At 36.3% G+C, this 24,210-nt stretch overlaps 1 long non-coding RNA gene across 1 annotated transcript in view; it reads right to left on the reverse strand.

Moving 5' to 3' along the window:
* LOC125937942 (uncharacterized) overlaps positions 1-12,114 on the reverse strand; it is a 144,721-nt gene extending 132,607 nt beyond the window's left edge. The window contains exon 1 of the long non-coding RNA XR_007462557.1: positions 11,984-12,114. This is a non-coding gene — a long non-coding RNA (uncharacterized LOC125937942). The remainder of the gene's footprint in view (positions 1-11,983) is intronic.
* Between the last annotated feature and the right edge of the window lie 12,096 nt (positions 12,115-24,210).

Genomic DNA, 24,210 nt, shown 5'->3' on the forward strand with positions numbered 1-24,210 from the left:
AGAATTCTGTAGAAATTAGGAATCTCAGAAACTCCAGTGACATTTCAGTTCTTTGTAAATTAAGTGAAGTTGTTTTCTTTTTTTCAACCTCTAAAACTATGGTCACTCCCTACTTCTCATTAGTTGTCCAACAAATGAAGTAAAGGTCTATAAAAAACATGATTAAAGAAGGCAATCTGATTTTTTGTTTAGCAACAAAGGACAATGGCTGTCACAAGAGCAAAGTGCCCTGAAGTTTCATATGGCCTCTTTCGGACATTAAAGGAGTGTGACCTGCACAGAGGAGCCCCCAATCAGCAATCATCCAGCCCTATACAAGAAGATTCCATGTAGTCTCCTTAGTAGCAAGTTTGATAAGAGAGCCCACTAAAGATTTCTGATATATTATTAAGAGTAAGTCATGATTCATGGAGGGTTCTCACAATATACATGGAAAAAAATAGATCATTTGTTTTGTACGACTTTGAAATATGCATCATTGCTTCTGAAGATATTTACAAGAAAGCATAGTCTTATTTTCTCTCATGGAAGTCATTCATTCTCAATCTACAGAAACCAATTTTCAGGCATGTGATTCAAAAGTTCAAAATAATATCATAACATGAACACACAGTAGACACACAACTCCAGAGATGTACAAAAGGAAAAAAGGGAAGAAACGTTACACAAGCAAGATACTATCTAAATAGACCCTTTGCGAACAAAATTATTAGTACACAATAGTGTAAAAGTATGATAAGAAAACCTGAGAGAAACAAGTCAAAATATTCAATCAAATACAAGAGTTCAGTCAAATGAGAAGATTAGAAAAAAAATCTCTTCTCTATCAGCAATATCTAGGTAAATATGTAATAGGGGATTATCATTTATGCAGAAACAACAAAAATATAAATCACTTGACATTACTCTTTTTTAAAATGTTTATTTACTTATTTTGAGAGAGAGAGAGAGAGAGAGCGAGCACATGCACAAGCAGAGAGAGGGAGAAAGAGAATCCCAAGCAGGCTCTGCACTGTCAGTGCAGAGCCCAATGTGAGGCTCAAACTCAAGAGTTGGACACTTAACTGACTGTGCCATCCAGGTGCCCCATAAAATACTTAACATTACTCTTGACCCAAACTGAAATGTATAAAAAAAAGTATCACCTTTTGCTGATAAGCTCATAAAGATATTTTTATATTTTTTGACAGGAAAACTTAGTCAATGTAAAGATGTCAATTCTTTCCAAAGTAATTTATGGGCTTCAAGAAATTTCAATTCAAATTCAGGAAAGGAGGGCAGGTTTTGAACAATGAAGAATTTTTTGAAAAATAAAAATAACTAATGTGCCCTGTTCTTACCAGATATCAAAGTACAATACAATCCATGATAATCAAAACAATACAATTTTGGCAGGCGAACTGATGGCTAGGTAAGATTATCAGAATAAATAGATCAGAAAATCACCTATCATAGATACTACTTTCATGTATAATAAGGGTGAGATCATAGATTGGTGGGGAAAAATTATTTATTAAAGGGTACTGGGAAAGTGATTATTATATGGGAGGAAAACAGAGCCTTACTTTATAATTTATATTTTAAAATTTGTGTGGACTGAAATGTATAATACAAAGCTATTAAGATTATCAGGCTGTGATTTAGTCACACATTTAAAAAAATTTTTTTAATATTTATTTTTTTGAGAGAGAGAGAGAGAGAGAGACAGAGCATGGGTCAGGGAGGGGCGGAGAGGGAGGGAGACAGAATCTGAAACAGCTCCAGGCTCTGAGCTGTCAGCATAGAGCCAACGCAGGGCTCGAACCTACAAATCATGAGATCATGACCTGAGCCGAAGTCTGACGCTCAGCTGAGTCACCCAGGTGCCCTTAGGCATTTATTTTTATTTTTATTTTTATTTTTTTTTTCAACGTTTTTTTATTTTTGGGACAGAGAGAGACAGAGCATGAACGGGGGAGGAGCAGAGAGAGAGGGAGACACAGAATCGGAAACAGGCTCCAGGCTCCGAGCCATCAGCCCAGAGCCTGACGCGGGGCTCGAACTCACGGACCGCGAGATCGTGACCTGGCTGAAGTCGGACGCTTAACCGACTGCGCCACCCAGGCGCCCCCTCGGCATTTATTTTTAAATAAAATAAATGAAAAGAATAATTTATCAAAAACCTTCTAGATACCAAGAAACATGATAAAATAAAAGGGAAAAAATTCAGAAAAATTTCCAGTAAATGTAACGAAAACATAACCAATAGGAAAAATATATGTAAGTTCAAATCCAGGATGAGAAATAAATAGTCTCAGAAATTGATTCAAAATGACCTTAGGTTTGTCTAAGACATATCACAGACTAGCTGTGAAATTTCATAACCCATCCAAGAAGTGGACATAAAAGAAGCCCTGACTGTTCAGCCAAAGGAATTCATAGAGAAGGCTGATTCTATGCCTTGGTCAATGACGAGTGAAGGTCTAAAGTCAGAAGTACACAAACTTCCCCCCAAACCTCTATGGCAGTGGAAGTTATTGGTATATTTTGCTGTGTAGTTGCTACTATAGGAGACTCCAGAGAATGACAGTGTAATTGTCATCTTTGCATATCCTCTAGGAAAAACCAACATTTATTTTCTAGAACTCTCCCTTCCTTTTTTAGTCAAAAGCTTAGATTCAGAGTGGTGAGAGAAATGGTTTCCCAAAAGATGAGGGCTCCCAAATGAGGAGGAAAGGGGGATAATCTGAAGTTCACAAGAGGTGGAAAATGTGTCCTCTTCATATCAGCTCTTAAGAATAGCAAGATTCCTTTTCTCCCCCCTGGTGTGCATACAGCAGCCAGAAGAACATCGGCATGATGTTCTGCCACCTAGTGAAACATCTTTTATCCTAGTTGCTGACTTCATAAGACTCCTATCCACCAAAGTTAATTTTCCCAGAATCAGAGACCAGGATGCTATTAAATTTGCATTGAAGGGGGGCACCTGGGTGGCTCAGTCGGTTAAGCATCGACTCTTGATTTTGGCTTAAGTCATGATCTCATAGTTTGTGGGTGTGAGTCCCACGTCAAGCTCTGTGCCAACAGTGCAAAGCCTGCTTGGGATTCTCTCTCTCTCCCTTTCTGTCTGCCCTTCCCCAGCTCACATGTTCTCTCTCTCTCTCTCTCTCTCTCTCAAGAATAAATAAATAAATTAAAATTTTAAATTTGCATTAAAGAAAATGTCTGAGAAAAAGGAAATAAGGAAGGGGGTCGGGCAAAGCTGGAAGCCTCATCAGACTCCAGCACAAGTCTGGGGAAAGGAAGGAAATTTGGGTGGAAGCACCCTGGATGCCTGGCAGCCTATGAAAGTCTTGGTAAGGTCTTCTGGGGCTCCTTGGCCAAAGTCACCCTCAGTTTCCCTTCTGTACAGAGTTTCCCTTCTGTACAAGCACTGTGGGTGCTTGGCCTCTGGAAACATGATGAGTGGTGAATTTTGAGGTCAACAGCTGGGGCACAGGGCAACTGCCTCCTTGTACGGGCAGCGCTGCAGGCCCATTCTGATACTGCCACTCCCTTCAGAGCCAGCACATAATTCACCTCTTCCTCAAGCTTCCACAGCACCCCTGGATAGAACTGGTTCTTCCTTTGGAGCATACAGATACTTCTAGTAGTACATTTCTTCTCCCAGGTAGAAATATTTGTTTGGGAGTCTCTCTTTCTCCTACCGAGCTATAAGATAATAAAGGAAGAGGTTTATGTGTTTTCATTCTCACAGTCTGAGGCCATGCACAGTGACTGGCATGTAGTAGAGACTTAATGTCAGTCACTGATTTGGTGAAATTATCTCTTGTATTGTCTTGTAACCAATTGAATTTGAACAGTCTTCATGTTTATAGTAGGTCTTGTAACTCCAACTGGACTGTAAACTCCCTGAAGACAGCAAAAAAACAGTTTATGTATTAACTTTTTGATTTTGAAATAATTTCAAATTTATGGAGGTTGAATTAGGACAAGGAACTCCAGTGTGTCCTTTACCCTCATGGATTGTTAGCATTTTGTCACATTTGCCATGTCATTCATTTTTTTTTTCTGTTTCTTCTACCTACACATTATATCTATATCTGTGTTTCTATATACAAATATAGAGACAGAGATAATTATTATATATAGACAGAGATAATTACATACAGAGAGATAGAAGTATCATCAGCATTATTGTTATTTGAACCACTTAAAAGAAAACTGCAAATTTTCTGCCCCTTTACCCCTGACTGCATTCACTTTTATAACCATAATAGAATTCCCAAAATCATGAAATTTAACATTGTCCCAATAGTGATACTTAGAGCAAATACTTTTTTTCTGATTCTGGATCCAGTCCAAGATCACATGGTATATTTAATTTTCATGTTTTGATCTCCTTTAACATGGAGGGATTCTTCATTCTTTAAAATCAGAGTATTTTAACCTTTTTGAATGTTTCAGTTCACTGCATACGGTGTTATAGCAGGTAAACAATAAACATTAAATATGTATGTTCATGTATGGAGCTATGTATCACAGAGACATATATGGACCATGGCAAAATTATTTTTTCTCTTTCTTTGTAATACAATAAAGAATTCAGTGGTTTCATCAATTTTATAACCAATAATAGTATATGACCTTTTTAAAATATGATTGTGGAAATTCAAGTGCACTGCATTCTTATTTTACAGAGGACATTTTTAGGGAAACTCAAATGATTTTAAAAGGTGATGTTATTAGCCTGTTCTAATCTCTTCAATTGGGTAAAAATTAATATTCATGCACATGGAGACTTTTGCCAAGGCAAATTTAATAGAAAATGAACAAACTGAACAATTTAAGAATGTTTGTGAAACATTCATTCAGAACTAAAACAGTGATATTACATAGCTTTCGTTTAGTAAATTGCATTTTCTATTATCCATGAAAGTTAGCATATCTCAAGGTATAAAATTAACTAAGCATTTAAACAAGATGCACAGGAAATAAGACACCATGTGAAACACCATGGGGTGTATTTCTGATGATAAATGGACTTGGGTAAGGAAATTAGAATTGTATTGGAGGTTCTAGCCAGTAATCAAGAAAAGAAAGAAAAGCTATCCAGGTTGGAAAGAAAGAAGTAAGCTATACCTCTGTTTGCCGATGACATGGTTTTATATGTAGAAAATCTTCATAAGGGACTTGTATCCAGAATATGCAAAGAATCCTCAATAATAAAAATACAATTAAAAAATAGGCAAAGGATTGGGGCACCTGGGTGGCTCAGTCGGTTAAGTATCCAACTTCAGCTCAGGTCCTGGAGACTGCTCTGGATTCTGTGTCTTCCTCTCTATCTTCTCCTCCCCTGCTCTCTCTATTTTTCTCTCAAAAAATAAACATTAAAAAAAATGTTTTAAATGGGCAAAGGATCTGAATAGACATTTCTCCAAGAAAAATATGCAAATGGTCAATAAGCACATGAAAAGATGCCTAACATCACCAATCATTAGGGAAATGCAAATCAAAACCACAATGAGATACCACTTCACATGCAGTAGGATGGCTGTAATCAAAAAGGAAAAAAAAAAACAAAAAACAAAGGATGTGGAGAGATTGTAACTCTCACTACAGTAGTAGTGAGTATGTAAATTGGTGCAGCTTTTTAGAAAATTAATATGGCATTTCCACAAATGACTAAATATAAGTTACCATATAAACCAGCAATCTACTTCCAGGCATATATCCAAAGAAATGAAAAAAATGTATGTTCACACAAAAGCTTGTACACAAATATCATAGCAGCATTATTCATAATAGTGAAAAGTAGAAACTTCAGTGTCCATCAAATGATGAATGGATAAATAAAAGATGATCTATGAATACAATGGGATATTATCTGAAAATAAAAAAAAATTAGTACTGCTACAGTATGAATGAACCTTGAAAACATGCTAAGTGAAAGGAGTCAGTCACCAAGGATCACATATTGTATTATTCTGTTTATCTGAAGTTTCCAGCATAGGCATAGGAAGTACAGAAGTAGACTAGTGGTTGATGGAAGCTGGCAGGTCAATGGAAGGGATTGGTGGGGAATGGCTAATGAGCTTGGAGTTTCTGTTTGGAGTAATGAAAATGTTCTAAAATTGTTGTAATCGATGCAACAACTCTGTGAATATACTAAAAGATACTGAATTATATATTTTAAGTGGATTGACTGCATGATATGTGAATGATACCTAAATAAAACTGAGAGAGATAGAGGCAACCAAAGGAATACTCTGCAAGGTGGGAAAGAGGTGTTCTATAAATGAGGCAAAGGTTGGGTTGTCTGTTTCTTCACTGCAGGCTAAGACTTGTTAGCTCAAAAGTTGGCCAGTGCCAAACTCAAGTTTTTATACATCCAATTATTTTAAAAATAGGTCAAGTAAGCAATTTTTAGCCATTTAGAGCTTGCCTACTTTGCATGCCCTACAAAACCTCACCCAAAGCAGTTACTGACAAGATAGGGCCTTATGGTTGTAAGGCTCTAAGTTGCTGCTGCTCTTTGGTGCTGTTTGACCCAGAGACTTCCACAGTGCTTCTGAGTGACATCACCCAGACATATAAGCACCCTCTTTAATACCCCTACTTCCCTGGGAGTTCCCTTGCCTTCCTCCCCTTCTAGTTAGTGGCATCTTCACCATAAGCTGTGAGGGAATTCCCTTCTCATTGCAACGCTATCCAAGCACCAATAAAGTTTGTTGTGTGTTACGGCCCATCCTGTCATATCTTTTTTCTTGATCAGTCCCTGGATTGCTTGAATCTCTTACAGAAGGTAAGCTGGCTTGGGATCCCAGGACCAGAAGAACAGGATGGTGACACCCTTCTCTACCCTTCTGCTGCCCAGACCTTGCATTTCCCAATGCTCAACCTGCCAAAAGAAGACAGCCCAGCTAGACTCCTTTTTCTACCAGGTCAAGCACAAATCTGTCTGACAACATCAGGTGAGGCTGACGTGACCAGCAAGGAGATGGATTGGAAGTCCTGTTAGTAATAAGCAGAAAGGAGCAGCACTTGTCTTCCGTGCTATTCCTGAGACTTCCCCATTCTGTCAAGAGATACTGTGAGATGAGCAAGCAAAATTGTTAAGGTGCTCACACTTTACTTGAAGTGGTAAAATATTGACACATGCATATGTATGCATATGTTGATACATGCATAAGTCACATGCATACATTGTCATTTCCAGAACAATCACTGCAGAAACTGTACAGAGACACACTCAAAAACACTATATATAAATCAAGATGTATTCTTTAGTTTGAAGTAATCTATCAGAACATAAGAAAAGAGAAACAGAAAAATGAAAACTTAAAGAAACAAATGCAAAATAAATAACAGAAGTTTTAAGCCCTAAAATAAGAATAATTACATTAAAGGTAAATATTTCAAATACACCAATCAAAGGACTGAGGTCAATAGAATGGGTACATACTATGACCTGTCTGTATTGTATGCTGTACAAATCCAATGACATAACTATATTGAAATTAAAAAGATGAAAAAACATTGATGGAAATATTAAGCAAGTAAAAGCATGTATGGTTATATTACTATCTGATAACGTACATCTCATAGCAAAGAAAATTTTAAGAGACAGTGAGGGACATAACAATAAACGGATTAACCCATCAGAAAGATATAATGACACTAAATGTGTATGCACCAAACAATGGACTTTCAAAATACATGAGGGAAAACTGATAGAGCTGGAAGGAGAAATAGATGAATCCACAATTATAGTTGGGGATTTCAATGTCCCCTCTCAGCAACTGATAGAACTAATAGAAAACAGGCATATAGAAGTTCTGTACAAAATACTTATCTAATAGGATCTAATGGATATGTAGAGAATATCCCACCTAGCAATAGCAGAAAACACTCCGTGCCCATGGATCATTCATCAAGGCAGACCATATCCAAAAGCTCAGCATATTTAAAATAAATGAAATAATACAGAGTATGTTCTCTGGCCATAATAGAATGAAACTAGAAATCAATAACAGACAACAGGAAAATCTCTAAACACATGGAACACCCCTAAAAATCCATGGGTCAGAGGAAGCTTAAAAATACGCAGAATGAAACTGAAAACACAGCATATCGACATATGTGGTTTACCACTAAACCTGTGCTGAAAGGGAAATTTATAGCAATAAATGTTTAGATTAGAAATGAGGAGAGATTTCAAATAAATAATCTGAATTGCTGTATCAAGAAATTAGAAAAAGAAAAGCAAAATAAACTCAAAACAATCAGAGGATTTCCTCCCTCTGATAATTTCCTTCCTCTGGTAATAAGGAAAAGAGAATAATACATCAATGAAGTTGAAACAGGGAATAATAGAGAAGTGCAACTAAAAAAACGCATTCTTTGAAAAAAATCAATAAAATTGAAAAACTGCTAGCAAGACATGTAAAAGTAAAGAAGGAAGACACAAATTATTAAATACGGTATACCATTACAGATTCAGCATCTATTAAAAAGATAATAAGTAAATACTCTGAACAGCTTTACACTAAAAAATTCAACAATTTAGAAGGAATTGACCAATTCCTTGTAGATTACAAACTACTAAAACTCAACCAAGATAAAATCTAAATCTAAATATGCAATTTAAATAGCATTATAATCAATTAAGAAATTGGATTTATAATTTTAAACCTCAAAAGAAGAAAAAAAAAAAAACCTCCCAGAACTAATATTGAACCTTGCTGACTTCATATATTAGTTCTTGTTTTGTTTTGTTTTGGTTTTTTTCTTGTAAATTCCTTGGGATTTTCCACATAGACAATCTGTATGGACTTTTATTTCTTTTACTTGCAGTGGGTAGAATTTCCAGTGCAATGTTGATTGAAAGTGGTGAAAACAGACAACCTCCAATGATCTTTGGAGGAAAGCATTCATTCTTTTACTGATTGATTGGTTGATTGATTTAAACATCATTAGCTGTTTTGTAGATCCTCTTAATCCCATGGACATAACTCTCCTCTATTAATTTTTCTCTAAATGTTTGGTAAAATTCTCCAGTGAAACTATCTGAGCTTGGATAAATCTCTGTATTTATTTTTATAACTATATGTGAAGATCCAATGATCTCAATACAAAATTTGAATTAAAAAATAAAATTAAACTTGGAAGTTTAAATTTAAAGGAGCATTTAAAGCATTTTCTTTTTCTTTAAAATGAGTAAAAGGAAATTTTTTTGATAAATTAAATAGGAAAAAATAAGAAAATATTCTAAGAAAACAATTAAAGGCAAAGAACTGTCCTAAAATGAAAGCAGTAGGTTATAGATCAAAATAGAAATAAGAAAATAACAGCAAGGAGCATACCTCAGGGGAAAAAAAGGCGGGAAAAAAGTCCAAAACATGCCAAGATATTTATTGACAACATAACATGCCTCTGTAATAAAATAAAGAGGAAGATGGAAAGAAGGAAAAAAGCAAGATAGTAGAAATACCGAATGATTACATTTGAAAATGATGTCTTACGTTTGCCATCAACACTGGAGAGAGTTTGAAACAGATTTTAAGACTCCCCCCACTTTTTTCACTGTCATGTGAAATGGGGGTAATTCCCTTTATAAACAAGTTCCTGTTTGACAAGATCAGGACCCATAGCCACAAATAAACCCGGGGACAAATAGGCCTCATGCATTTGCCAAATCCATACCTCCAGTCTTGACTTTTAGTCTGAATTTCAGACCAGTATACTCATTTGTTTAATCATCACTTGTACTTTTATCCTTCAAACCTGGCATAAGAACATCATTTTGTATTGATCTTTCGAATTGGAAACTTGGATGTCATCCTTGATTCTTCTCTTTTCATTACTGCTCACTTCCAAAAACTTACCAAATCTGATATCTTCTACTTCTTTCTTTCCCCTCAGCCCTTGCTTTGGTTTAGGTCACCATTATTTGTGGCTTACAGAAGCTCCCTAACTGCTCTAATGAGGTTTTTCCCCCATACTCAATTTGCTCTTCACACTGAAATCTATAAAGTATACTTGAAAAACATATATACTCAAAACACATCACTGCTTAAAAATATTCCCAGGTTCCTTCATGCAGCACAGCATGGCCATACAATGTATGCTCAAATCAGAACACTATAAAGTGACAGGAAAAATTAGGATGAGACAAGTATAAACTGGGCCTGTTCTGGGGAGCCTGTGATGTGTGATCACTTTACTTTGTCCAATGCTATATTCAAAGCCCTTTACTATCTTCTCCTGAAGGCTCCCTCCTCTCAGGACTGGCTACATAACTTGCAGGTCTCAATGCAAAATAAAATGTGATGTTCTATTTTCAAAGACTAAGAATTTCTTAGTTCTTAATTAAGACTGAGCCTGGCTGGCTCAGTTGGTGGAGTATGAGACTCTTAAACTCGGGGTTGCGAGTTCAAGCTCTATGTTGGGTGGAGAGATTATTTAAAAAAAAATGTTTGGGGCACATGGGTGGCTCAATCAATTGAGCATACTGACTCTTGATTTTGGGTTAGGTCATGATACCAGGGTAATGGGATAGAGCCACATCTGGCTCCACACTGAGTGTGGAGCGTTCTAAGATTCTCTCTCTCTTTTCCTCTCTGTCTCTCTATCATGCTCATTCTCTCTCTCTCTAAAATAGTAAAATAAAATAAAATAAAGTAAAATATTTAAGAATTTCGATTTGGTCACCACAAAGCATTAACCCAAGCAAGCGTTCTTTGGTGTATAGGACTCTATGTGAATATACAGGTTACACATCCATGAAGCTGTCCAGCCCCCACCCCTAGAATTGTCTTTTCCTTTGAGTTGGAAATTCTCACTGCTTTACACAATACCACTTCATAACTGCCTGTCTCTGTACTCTCTATTCCATCTTCTTGAAGTGCTGTTCTCTGTTTCTTTGGTTTCTAAACACAGTATGAGATATGACTAAAAATGGTGCTTCTTCAATCAAATATTGCCTTTGTTTCTTTATCAGTTCAATTATTCATATATGTTGTGATATTGCTTATGTCTATTATAACACTTACCATATTCAAGTACAATAGATTGCCTTTTACAATATCTTTTTCAACATATTTTGCAGCAATTTTGTCCTAGCTATTTTAAAGTGTCTGTCTGATCTGGGCCATTTCTGTGTGTATTTCTATTGACTTTTTTTCTTTATTGACCATGGACTCCTTATCTTGCTTTTTTAATATCTCACTATTTTTTATTGTATGCAAGATATTTTGTGTAAAAGAATAGAAGAGCCTGAAGTAATATTAACTTCCAAAAAAGGTTATCCCCCTTCTTTCATTTGGATTCTAGAGTGAAAGACTATACCAGTATGATACACAGTTGGGCTGAGCCAACTTTCGTCAATGGCTTCACATGTTTTAAGGAAGGATCTAGATTTTCCTCTGAGCATGGCTTAGGATCTGAGCACTGGTTAAATTCAGGAGTTTTCTTTGTCTTTGGAACTGAGCCACCATCTCTTTGTACTAAGAACAGTATACCTCTGCTTTATAGCTTAGCTGCCAACTTTTTGATTAACTGGGCAGAAGATTTTGACATCCAGGGTCACCCCTGGTTCCAACTCTATTCTTCCTATTCCCCAGACTTGCAAGGGCAGCTATTTTACATGCTATGAAAAAATGGAATGTCACAAAGGTTTTCCTTCCTTCCCGCCTCAGTGTGTTTTCTGAGAGACCTGCACATCTCAGCTCTCCTGCACATTGTCCCCTTTCCCTCCAGTGGGTGCTGTGTTATACTTACAGGAGGCTCTGTGCCTCAGAGAGTCTCTCTCTCAGCTCTGCTGACTCGTCCCAGATTTTTGGCATAGTAGTTTCAAGCACAAGGTGAAGACTAGTGGGAAATAGTTGGTGGGTGGTTGCAGGTTTGCTCTGTGGTTTTTAGGCTCTTTGGAAGTCTAATCTCTCATGCCAGCCTACGCACAGCCATTAAAAGTTCATTAAAAGTTTAGCTGGTTTCTCCTTACCTGCTTTTATGGTAGGTACCTCCTCTTCTGCTCCTTGGCCTGAAATGCAAACAGCTGTGGAACTCTTCTCTCTTGTGAAGGGCTTGTCATCTTTCTGGAAATTAGTTTATTTAGGTTTCACTGCATCTTCAGCTCTCTGAAGGATCATAAAAAAAAAAAAAAAAAAAAAAAGACTTCTGTGGTTTTGAAGGTTATCCAGCTTCTTCTGGTTGTTAGGATGAAAGCAATGATTTCCTGTGACTTTCTATATCCTAACCAGAAGTCCCACGTAATCTTTTTGTAATTCCTTGGTAATATATTTAAGGTTCTGAGATGAAAAAGAATTACAACACAATGAAGAGCTCTTCCATATTAAACACTTCCTTGCACTATCACTTTCTTAAAGAGCAAATTGATTTTTTTTTAGTTTAAATATTTTATGATAAAATATTAGATTAGGTGAAGTGATTTTTAAGATTTTCTATTTATTTGACCTATGGTTGACCCTTAAACAGATATTTGCATCATAGTTCTCAGAATAAAATGACCCGCCCAATTTAAGATTTATTAAAAAATGAAAGTCGTGAATCTAATCAGGCTAGGTGCTTCCACATGCATTGTCCCATTGGTACTTCACAACCACCTTCTGAGGTCCACTATATATCTATATCGATATCGATATCGATATCGATATAGATATATATATATACAGAGAGAGAGAGCACGAGTTGGGAAGGGATAGAGTGAGAGGGGGACAGAAGATCCTAAGTGGACTCTGTACTGAGAGCAGCATGCCCGTTGTGGGGCTTGAACTCATGAACCATGAGATCATGACCTGAGCCGAAGTCAGATGCTCAAACGATAAGCCACCCAAGCGCACCCACAATACTAATATAGGCAATTAATATTCTTCTCTTTCTATATATGAATAAATTCAAGCTAAAAGACCTGCCAGAGGTTACGAATGGTTGCAGCTCTGCTAGCTCCCACACTGTTTCAGAAATTGTGGCTTTTGACCACATTTTTCAAGGAGTACTGGGTTTTAGGAGGAGGAACCTCAGTCTTCATAAGAGAACTAAGTGGAGAAAGAAACAGGCTTGCATAATGCTGTGTCCTTTTCTTCTCCAGTTACATCATACTATTTACTTCTAGAGAGTGTGATTTCCCTGTATATACCTCTTGTGGTCTTCTCATAGCCATGGTACCCGGGCACTATGAAGAAGATGAATTTACTCACATAGTGTGTGAGATGGGTGGCAAATTGTTATCTGAGCTTTATGGGCAGAGCATAAACATGCAGATGTAAGGTTGTCCTATGGGCTTCCTGATAGTTCTCTGATATAGCTGCCATACTATTTTCAGAGAATCCCTCTTACACAATGAATAAAGTCCCAACTATTCAGCCTATTACTTTACTGAAGGATAGACAACTTTATACCACCTGCCTTTCTAGCCTTACTATCTCCCGCATGCCCCTTGTATTTTGGTCATGTAAATCCTTTTACTGCTCACTGAACATGAAGATGAGATTTGATGTGATGGAAGAAGCACGAGAAGACAAAAATTTGAGGAGTTCATGGTTTCTAATCCTGCTTGGACCTCATATGTTATATTTCTTGTCTGTATTATGAATAGGTTTTAATAGAGAATATCAAAGTTCTCTTCAAATTCTAACATTGTTTAGTTAAATGAATTTTTTGTTTCAACTTTTAGTTTATTTGTTTTTTTTTATTTTTTATTTTTTAAAATTTACATCCAAATTAGTTAGCATATAGTGCAACAATGATTTCACGAGTAGATTCCATAATGCCCCTTACCCATTTAGCCCATCCCCCCTCCCACAATCCCTCCAGTAACCCTCAGTTTGTTCTCCATATTTGAGTCTCTTCTGTTTTGTCCCCCTCCCTGTTTTTATCTTATTGTTGTTTCCCTTCCCTTATGTTCATCTGTTTTGTCTCTTAAAGTCCTCATAATAGTGAAGTCATATGATTTTTGTCTTTCTCTGACTGACTGACTAATTTCATTTAGCATAATACCCTCCAGTTCCATCCACGTAGTTGCAAATAGCAAGATTTCATTCTTTTTGATTGCCGAGTAAGACTCCATTGTATATATATATCACATCTTTATCCATTCATCCATCGATGGACATGTTGGCTTTTTCCATACTTTGGCTATTGTTGATAGTGCTGCTATAAACATGGGGGTGCATGTATCCCTTCGAAACAACACACCTGTATCCTGTGGATAAATGCCTACTAGTGCAATTGCTGGATAGTAGGGTAGTTCTATTTTTAGTTTTTTGAGGAACCTCCATACTGTTTTCCAGAGTGGCTGCACCAGCTTGCATTCCCAAAGTGTATTTGTTTTTGATATTGACATAGTCCAAATAAAAGGAAAGGTCATTGTTAATTCTCTCTTACTGTTACCTTGGCAAAGAACTGCCTCGGCCTTAGATAGTATTATTTGATAAATACGTCTTGAAGTACTCAATCGTTCAACTCAGAAATCTCATTGTTTAAATTTATTTTAATAAGAATGCCATGCAAAATTTTTTTCTTATTGGTTTTGATATTAATAAACTGCAGCAAAAGCATTTTTAGAATTTGGGTTCTGAAGCTCAGTTATGCTTTTAAAGAAAAGAATGAAGAGAAGCATTGTCGTTGTTTATAATAATATTTGGTTCATGATTCCACCTGGACTAGTGGACTTTTCACCATATTTCCATATTTAGGGACTGAATACAAACTATGTTTCCAGAAGTTTCTCATCCTCCAGTCTCACTGAGAAAGCAGCTAGACCATTTGTCAACAAAGGAGAGTGTTTTCTGCTGAGGTAATTTACTAACCAGATGCTGAGATGGCCATCTCATGCCAGGGTGCATTCTGCAGCCAGAGACTACACCTTCTATTTCAGGTTTTATGACAAATCTTCTATGTTTTTAGAGCAACTCCAGACACTGACAGTGCTGAGACACTGTTTTTAAACAGATAATATATCTGGATTGGTTCCCTTCAAAATAGGTCCAGGAGACACTCTATCTACTTCCTTCTGACACTAAATCTGACACAGGTTTCTTCTTCGGGGTCTTTCTTTGCTTTCAGAATCACCCATCCCCACCAGTGACAATTGAATGTCTTCAGTTAAGTGGTATAAGACAATTCAAAATAACTGCTACTGGCAACTTAACTGAATATAGAGCTGTTTGTTCTGAAGATGTTCTCGCCTAGGGCCAAGAATCAATGGGTTTTGCTTTGATAAGAAATTAAGCCCTTGATCTGAAATTTTGCTTGTATGGGATTCTTTTGGTGCTTTGGCTGTCCTAGCAGCTTTAGGTCACTGAATATCTATTCCATTGAAGCAGTCATCGACTGATGACACTAAATAGTCAAGCTGTATTTCTTAAACCTGTGTTATTTATTAACATAACAGCAGTCACTTAGAAGTATAGGAATCAACAAGATCTTAGATAAAAATAATGTTGGCATTTTCATTGGAAGGGGCAACATGAAATGGAATTCCTATTTTTTGAATAAAGACCTACAATATAATACATACTCTGTATGTTCTCTAATTACACTTAATATTCTGAAAGCATGAGCTAGGACTATTCACCTTTTATAAAAAATAGAAATAAGGTGCAGAAATACCCAGGTCCTTACCCAGGTTACTCAGCCAGGTCTGTCTGACTCTAAGGCCCTGTGCTTTTTTTTTTTTTTCAGGACACCTTATTGATTTCTGTCTAAAATGTCTTATCCCTTAAAAAAGCATCCTTTTATTACAGAAAAAACACCCTCAATTCTATCTGAGGGATGGGAGAAGAGGTTAAGATGACTCAAATGGAGAAAAAAAAATTGTTTTCTTCCAAGACCTTAAATGTCTTTCCTTGAAACTGATTAACTTTAAACATAATTTAAATCAAACAAATACTTGGGGTTTCAAAAAAAGAGAAAGGAAGGAAGAAAAATTTTTGTTAATTTAAATAAAACAACAAAGATGCAAGAAAGTCACAGAAGTGAGGAGGTTTTTTTCCACATTTATCTTCAGAAAGCCTTATTTTTAACAAGCTTAAAAAAAAAAAGAAGAAGGTAAGACAAAGATTAAATATGAACATCTAAGAAAAATGGCAGGGTAAGTAAATGGAATTTCAACTATTTGAACTCTCTAATTCATGACGTTAAGGCAAAAACAAATGGAGTTTATTCTGTATTGAGCTATGTACAAATAAACTTTCATGAATATACATTTATGTTTCTCGTTAAATTCAATGTTATTTATCTGTCTTGGTATATAGAGATGGGTCCTAATGAAATTAAGAGCATGACAGAAGAGATAAAGAGTTTCGTTTGTTAAGAATCAAGTAAATTCATGACATAGGGACTTATTTATCTTATGAGAGTTATGGACAGAGGTGGAAGTTAGGAAAACAAGAAGCATCTAGGTTTGTCTACCTAAAGGCACCAAAAATTCATCTTCTAAAAGTGAGGACCAAAATGGCCTAAATACAATGGCCTGAGAGGAGTGAATTAAACACAGATTACAGAACTTAAACATGCCAGACTTATTTGTCCTAGTAATAGAATGTAGCAGTGTAGTATTTCAGTTTTTTTTACAACTTGGATGTACCTTAGTTTCAGATTGTGCTGTAAAACTGGAAGTTCCCCAGCAGCTGTGGGTACATAGTTTCACTGGGCAGTGAGGGAGGCATGATGATGGATCATGATTCCTTCAAGTGCCACTAATATTAACATCACTGGTGTCATTATTCACTGGGTGATGAGCAAGAGGGTCACTTTTTCTCCAACACATCCCACACAGTCTGGCTTTGGGAAAGGTTCATTTTCAACAAGGAAGCAAAGGCCCACGTGTTACTAAAAACACAGGCCGTGTAACTGTGGAAATAAACCCAATTGTCTCTATAAGTCTCTTCAATGACTTAGTACCAAAAAGAAAAAAAAAAATGCCATTCTTTGAGCCACAGCTACTATAAACTGTAGGTAAAACTTACCCTCTAAGTTAGGCACTGCTGATTATGTGCTCTTTATAGATATGTTACATATATATAATATATAAATATAAACATATATATATATATATAATACATATACAATAATGTGTGTGTGGTATACAACTCATTCTGTGTAAAAATACAGAAATTGAAGTATTTGTATAAAATTAATTCTATATTCTATATTTGCTCTACATGCATAGTAAATTGTAATCACTATTTGATTTCCTAGAAAGACAAATTTAAGTCACTATACACACCAATGGGATTATTTTATGTTAGTTAGGATGTCATCACCATCAATTCCTCACTGTTCTGTTAGGAAGGAATCAGTAGCAGACAAAAAATTCTGTCTAAAATCATTTCATGTCCAGTTTGAAAATTTCATTTCTTTCTCTTAAGCTGACTCTCAAGTTTCTCTCTTAAGCTGATGCTAGTTTTGATGATAAATTAATCCATAGGACTTTGATTCACAGAGAGAAGGGAACCTTTCATAAGATTTAGTTTTACAGAAGAAAATAATGAATTTGTCCATTTGTATGCCAGTTTTCTCCTCTATTCACACTTACAATTTAATAGCTAAAGGAAAAATGTATTTTACACAGGATATAGCCATAAACTCACTAAAATAACTTTTAAAAGTATGAAATAATCTATCATTTACATCAGAAAAAAAAGTTAGCTGCTTTCCTTTGTTAAAAATGACTACATATGTGCTTTTATTGATTCCTGTTGAGTTTATGTAAAATACGATTTCAACTTCACCAGTCGTGGTGAGAGTAAGGTATGTGGCAGCCATTGACACCTGGCCAGTTAGCCTAAGATACAGCCCTTTTAAACTGTGGCCCCTGATTCTGTCTCTTCATTCTCATTTCTCTGGGACTATTTAAAAACTACCATGCGCAGGTTGCACCCCAACTAATTGAATAAGAATTCCTGACTCTGGATATGCGGCATCAGAATTTTCTGTAATGTCCCAATGTTCTACCTTAAAGCCAGTGTTGAAAAGCAACATTGTCTTTCAACAATGTAAAAGAATAAAGTTGTTAAAAGGAACAACAACAAATCTCATTGACATGTACAGTGGATTGACTTCCAATAATCTTTCAGATAAATGAGGAACTCTCTAATCACTAGCCAATAATAGCTGACCATTTTTCCACCTAGGTTAAGTTGTTTATCTAACTATATTTAGATGGAAGTAATCTAGCAAATATACTGCTGCATGTTTAAGTAGCTTCTCCTACATTGTATCCAAGGGCTGGCAAATACATTTGTTTATTAATCAAAAACTTTTGTGGATTAATGATTATGTGCCAAGGATCATTCCCAGATGGAATCATGGAATTGAGTCAAACATGACCTCTCCATTCAAGTACTTTATAGCATGAATGTGTGTATTTATTTAACATATATAATTGAGACTTATTGTAAACCAGAAATAGTTCTAAGCTCTAGGGATATCTCAGAAAACACAATAGGGGAAAAAATTTCTGCTCTGTGAAGCTTGTCTTCCAGGAAAAGCAACAAGAAATAAAATAGAAAATATTTGATCTGAAGAAAGTAAGAGCAATGAAGGGGGATAGGAAATGAGGGTAGGAAAAGACTTAAGTACAGTGTCAAATAGGAAAGCTGAGAAGTTTCAATGACAGTTTGATATTTATGAAGGGGTGGAGATATAAGCCATGTGATTATTTGGAGAAGAACGTTTCAGGTAGAGAAAAAGGCAAGTGCATATGCCCAGAGCCAAGAGTTTGTCTGAGGAGTTCAATGAAGAGCAAGGCAGCCAGGTGGTAAGGCAGCCAGCTGACAGTATGAGGAGAGGTCAGGGAAGTGACACAGGCCATAAGATGCAGGGCCTTGTCAGGACTGAATGAGATGGGGACCCAGTGAAGGGTTTTGAGTTGAGGACTAACAAGATCTGATATTCCATTTAAATGACTCACTATTATCACTGTGCTGAGGATTGACAAGTATGGAAGGAGGAGACCAGTTAGGCTATTACAAGATTCTAAGGACAACATGGCCCTGTTCAGATCTTCTGGAAGTAGAAAGACAAAAGTAGATGAACTCACTAGAGTGCAAGGAAGGCTTTGTAGATATTTTGTGTGTCTTGTGAGCCTTCATATAATAATAAGAGAGAGACCATCTGGAGAGGAAGGAAAAAAACCATTTCTTAGAAAAGGAAAAATAAACAAGGTATAAGCTACCATGGTACATTTAGAAGTGACTTACTGTCTATGAGAATGTAGGGTGAATGGCATGGGTGATGGAATTGGGGCTGGAAATGAAGAGTGAAAAGCTCAGTGTACCATGCTCACCAGCTGGACTTTATAGTATAAGCAATGAAGGAATATCCAAGGTTTTTAGGGAATCTAGAAACCATGAGGAAGGAAGGCGAGAAAGAGGAGCATCTGAAGACAGACACGGATTAGAGGCTTCTTGTTGGAGGCGCTGGGGTGGTTCAGTCAGTCAAGAGTCCAACTCTTGGTTTAGGCTCAGGTCATGATCTCACAGTTTGTGGGACTGAGCCCTGCGTCGGGCTCTGTGCTGACAGTGTGGAGCCTGCTTGGGATTTTCTCTCTCCCTCTCTCCCTACCCCTCCCCTGCTCTCAATCTCTCTCTCTCTCTCTCTCTCTCTCTCTCTCTCTCTCTAAAAATAAATAAGTAAACATTAAAAAAAATTCTTGCCACTGTCACTAATAGAAAACATAAGAAAGTATTTGCAATTATGGCAAGAGCTATCACAATAATGTGTGTAGAATGCAGTGAGGTGGGGGAAGAGAAAAAAATTAGCTAAACAGAAACATCAAGAAGGGTTTTATTCAGGAAGTAATCTTTAAACTGGCTTTTGAGGATTTAGTAGATTGTTTCATTCATACACGATGAAAAGGACCTCCAAGCAGGGGGAGTGTCAAGGGCACAGAGACCTGAAAGCCCCATGGCAAATTAGCAGACAAAGAAGGTGACTGGAGCATAGGGCATAAACAGAAAGGGAGATGGTAGCAGGAGACAAGGCAATGGCTCTGTGAAATTTGGACATAGTTCAAGTTTTATAGGCAATAGGGATCCAAAGAAAGGTATGAAGTGCTGTGATACTGTGCTCAGATCTGTACTTTAGAAAGCTGCTTTGTGTCAGTGCTCAGGGAAAAATGGGATTTGGTGAGACTAGAGGAAGAAAGACTGGACTGTACATAGACTATTGAAATGGTCCAGGACAGAAATAAAGCGTCACATTAGTCAAGGAGTCCTGTGAAGTAGGGGATGAATTCAAGAAGCTTTTCAGAGACTAAATCAATTGGATTTGGTGATAAATTATGTGAGGGAAGTAAATTAGAGGAAGGAATTTCAATGACACATAGATCCTATCTTGGGTCTCTAGGTTTATGGCTGTACATTTAGGAAGTAGAGGAAAAGAAGCAGGTCGGATGATGGGGTGGGAAAGAATCAGCTTAGTTTTGGACCTACTAAATTCTAGATGGGCCTCTTAGATTTAGATTTGAATGTCTCATAAGCAACTTGGTATGTATAAGAGTTCAGTACCTATCATAAAAGAGGCATTCAATAAATGTTTTCTCAATTTTCAGATGCAACATTTTAAGTGAAATGAAACTAGGCCGATCTAACTTGTCCCACTTGCAATATGCTTCAACTCTTCAAAAAAAAAAAAATCCTCTCACAATTATATCACACATTATTCATGCATTGGATAATACATTTGGTCTCCCATCCCAGCTGCCAGTGTTAAATTCTATGCTACACAATGTATCTATGGGCCAGACTAAAATCAAGAGTGTGATGAGAGGGAAAATGGCTCTGAATTGTCTTCCTGAGAGAATCCCTATTGGACTGTCACTCTCCTTTGGCACAATTTAAAAAGGCTTACTTTCATGTCATTTGATAAATGTTTAACTATAATCCTCAAATTAGAAAATCTTTAATTTCCATGTCATCATGAAGAAACGTCACACATTAAAAAAGAGATGTGCTGATGAAAAATTCATTCAGCCATGGACCACAGAAACAGAGAGGCATGATTTATGCATTCTTTGAACTAATACTTTGCTATGATTCTGATGATGTTGCATAGCTATTTTGCAAGATAAATGGAAAAAGTACTTATACATAGTTTTTCATTAAGATAAAATGTAATTGTTTAGTTCATTTAATAATCATTGTATGATTAAGTAATCCATACAAATTAAACAACTTACTGTGCTTTATAAATTCATATTAAAAGAAACTCCATGAAAATTTGTGGCATGAATAAAAGCATGAGCTAAGGAAAAGATAGTGGTATTTCTTGTTCAGTATAAAAAGTCTCAAAGCACTCATGAATTTTGAAATTCTTCTTTGAGTGATGAGAATAAGTGAAAGCATTTCATACATTAAAAGAATATAAAGTATGCTTTTCTTCCATTTACATTTTGATTTATTGCTTTGATATCAAATACATCATTAAATAATGTAAACATAGTTATAAAACAAATTGTTAAATGTCTGAGTCCGAGTTCCCCGACAAAAGAAGGAAATTATGTGTATTTGAGGGTAGTTAATTCTTATGTATACAATTATGTATTTTTCTTAGTGTGTTTACCTAGAAAGAAATGTTACATATTAAACTAAATTATGTCCAAGATTCTTAGTCTGTTTCCTATTTTTTTTTTAATTTTTTTTTTTAATGTTTATTTATTTTTGAGACAGAGAGAGACAGAGCACGAACGGGGGAGGGGCAGAGAGAGAGGGAGACACAGAATCGGAAGCAGGCTCCAGGCTCTAAGCCATCAGCCCAGAGCCCGACGCCGGGCTCGAACTCATGGACTCACAGACCGTGAGATCGTGACCTGAGCTGAAGTCGGCCGCTTAACCGACTGAGCCACCCAGGCGCCCCTGTTTCCTATTCTTAATACTAAAATCCATGAAGAACTTCCGAGAGAAAAGCTTCATTATTACTAGCAGGAGAATTCACTAATAAAACACTTAAGGTAGGCCATTTATTTCATTAATCCTGAAAATCCCACATAGTAGTAATATTATTGACCCAGTTTTATAGTCAAGAAAAATGAGAATTAGAAAAAATAAATACTTTTCCCTAATACCACATATCTATAGTTGGCAGAATGATTATCTTGGCCTCAAGTGTATATATTAATTCAGAGTTTAAACCTTAATATCTTCTCTGTACCCCAAAATGTGCTGAGAACAAGTAAGATACTGATGCAGGATGGTTATGCTTCTGACCTTCCATCAGGAGAATGTGTTCTTTGTGTTATACCACAAGAATGAGAATGACCTTTAGTGACCCATGTACAGTCTCAACCTAACTCCTGTTAGCCACTAGCCATCTAAAGGTCAGATCTGGAGGTGATGTCTGCAACACCAGAGAGGAATTTTGTGACTTAGCAGAAATAACAATAAGAAGTAAGAGTCTCCAAGTTCTACTCCTGATTCTGTCACATGACTTTGGTTTGTGTTTAAACCCCTGGATCTCTCTTTCCTTGGCTGAATGAAGGTTGGATAGATGGTTTCCTCCCAGCCTTTGATATCTTTGTTTGTACAGATCTAATTGGCCAAGCCAAGATTTAAGGCATGTCCTTGGTCTTGGAATGACTAGAGAACTTCTACAAATTAAGTGGTTTGCACGGTCAGAGAAGACAATGGTATGTTCCAAAGTTTATAATAGATGTTAAATGACTAAAAGAAAGGTGGTTTTGTTTTAAAAGTTGGACCCTGGGTCAGGATTTAGATGGTGAATAATTCCAAACAAATTTATTTTATTCATAACACTATTCATAACACTATTTTAGTCAGTCTCCATGGACAGCCTCATATCGACTGTGAGACCAATGGGCCTAGGGTCATGCCCATCATCATATTCACTGCTCAAAATGCCCTAACACAGTAAGACAAGACTTAAAGTAATAGGTGTTTGTGCTGTTGGTGAAACTTGGGCACAAATATTTGATTAATATTAGACTGTGCCCTGCTAGAGAATCTAAGTGGAATATTGAGGAAGAGGCCCATTTCTGAGAAGTATGGGTCACTTAGCTCAGAATCAAAACCCTAGAGTTCTTAATTCCATGTCTATGATTTTTGACTTTAACTAAGTGTCTTGATAATGATCTTATAGTCATTTTATTAGAATATAGGCATGTTGGTTGTGTACTATCATAGAGAAAAATTTTCTTATACTGTGGTCATAATATTAATGTAGTACCATAGGAAGATGTCAATAATTGCAAAATACTTAATATAAACTATTCAGTTCTATGTAGGAGTGTTTATGTAAAACCTTAAAAAATAAGAAAGTCTTCTTTCTTTAAAAGTCTTTCAAGTTTCATTCAGGTGAGTGTACCAAGGCAACTGTAAGCACACAGAATTTGTTGAATATAGGAAAACAGATTAATCTTTTCAGGATGAATGTAAGGAATGATATTCAAGAACCTCTCTAGATGCCATTTTAAAAGGACTTGCTCTATATCCTACGAATTATTCTTAATAAATATGTAGGTAACACTTTCCTTTTGCTCTCTCAGCTCTGTTTCTAATGGAATATACACTCTCACCATGTAGACGGCTGCAAGTGTTCTGATCCTAACATTATGATTTTCCAGGTCACTAGAAAACCTACCAGTTAATTGTTTTGTTCAAAGATCCTGGAAATAGGGTTTATAGTCAAAAGAAAAACAATAGTTTCATGCACAGCTGAGCAAAGAAAGCATATTTCAGAAATGCTATTGATTTGGAGGCAAAAAATCTTTGAAAATTGATGAAGTTTTGAGGACATTCTCAAGAGGACTCTATCCTATTCATGAAATAGTAGATGCTAAAGCAATAAAGCGATTAGTTAATGCATTGTTCTATGCTTCTTCCAAATAAAAACTGATGCGATATTAGCATTTTCACAGTTGCCAGTATCCGTTCTACATCTCCAACTTGAGACAGTGATAGGTATTCAATTATCAGAGTAGTCAAAATTTGTCATCTAACCTTCATACAAATTAATTACTTTTTCTGTTACTGTTCTTGTCATAAAGGGTATCACAATGGTGATCAAAACCAGCATTCTTATCTCACATTTCCTAGCTCTTTTGATTTTCAAGACCTTAACTTCTCTTCTGTCAGTCAATGCAGGATTTTTCACAGGAGTGCTGTGGACACCTTATGCACGAACACCCCATGGTGTTTAAATGCCAGTCACAGCCACAGAACCACAACTCCAATTGCCCCCACACGCTAC

The sequence above is a fragment of the Panthera uncia genome, assembly GCF_023721935.1.
Source record: "Panthera uncia isolate 11264 chromosome B2 unlocalized genomic scaffold, Puncia_PCG_1.0 HiC_scaffold_24, whole genome shotgun sequence".
Classification (NCBI taxonomy): domain Eukaryota; kingdom Metazoa; phylum Chordata; class Mammalia; order Carnivora; family Felidae; genus Panthera; species Panthera uncia.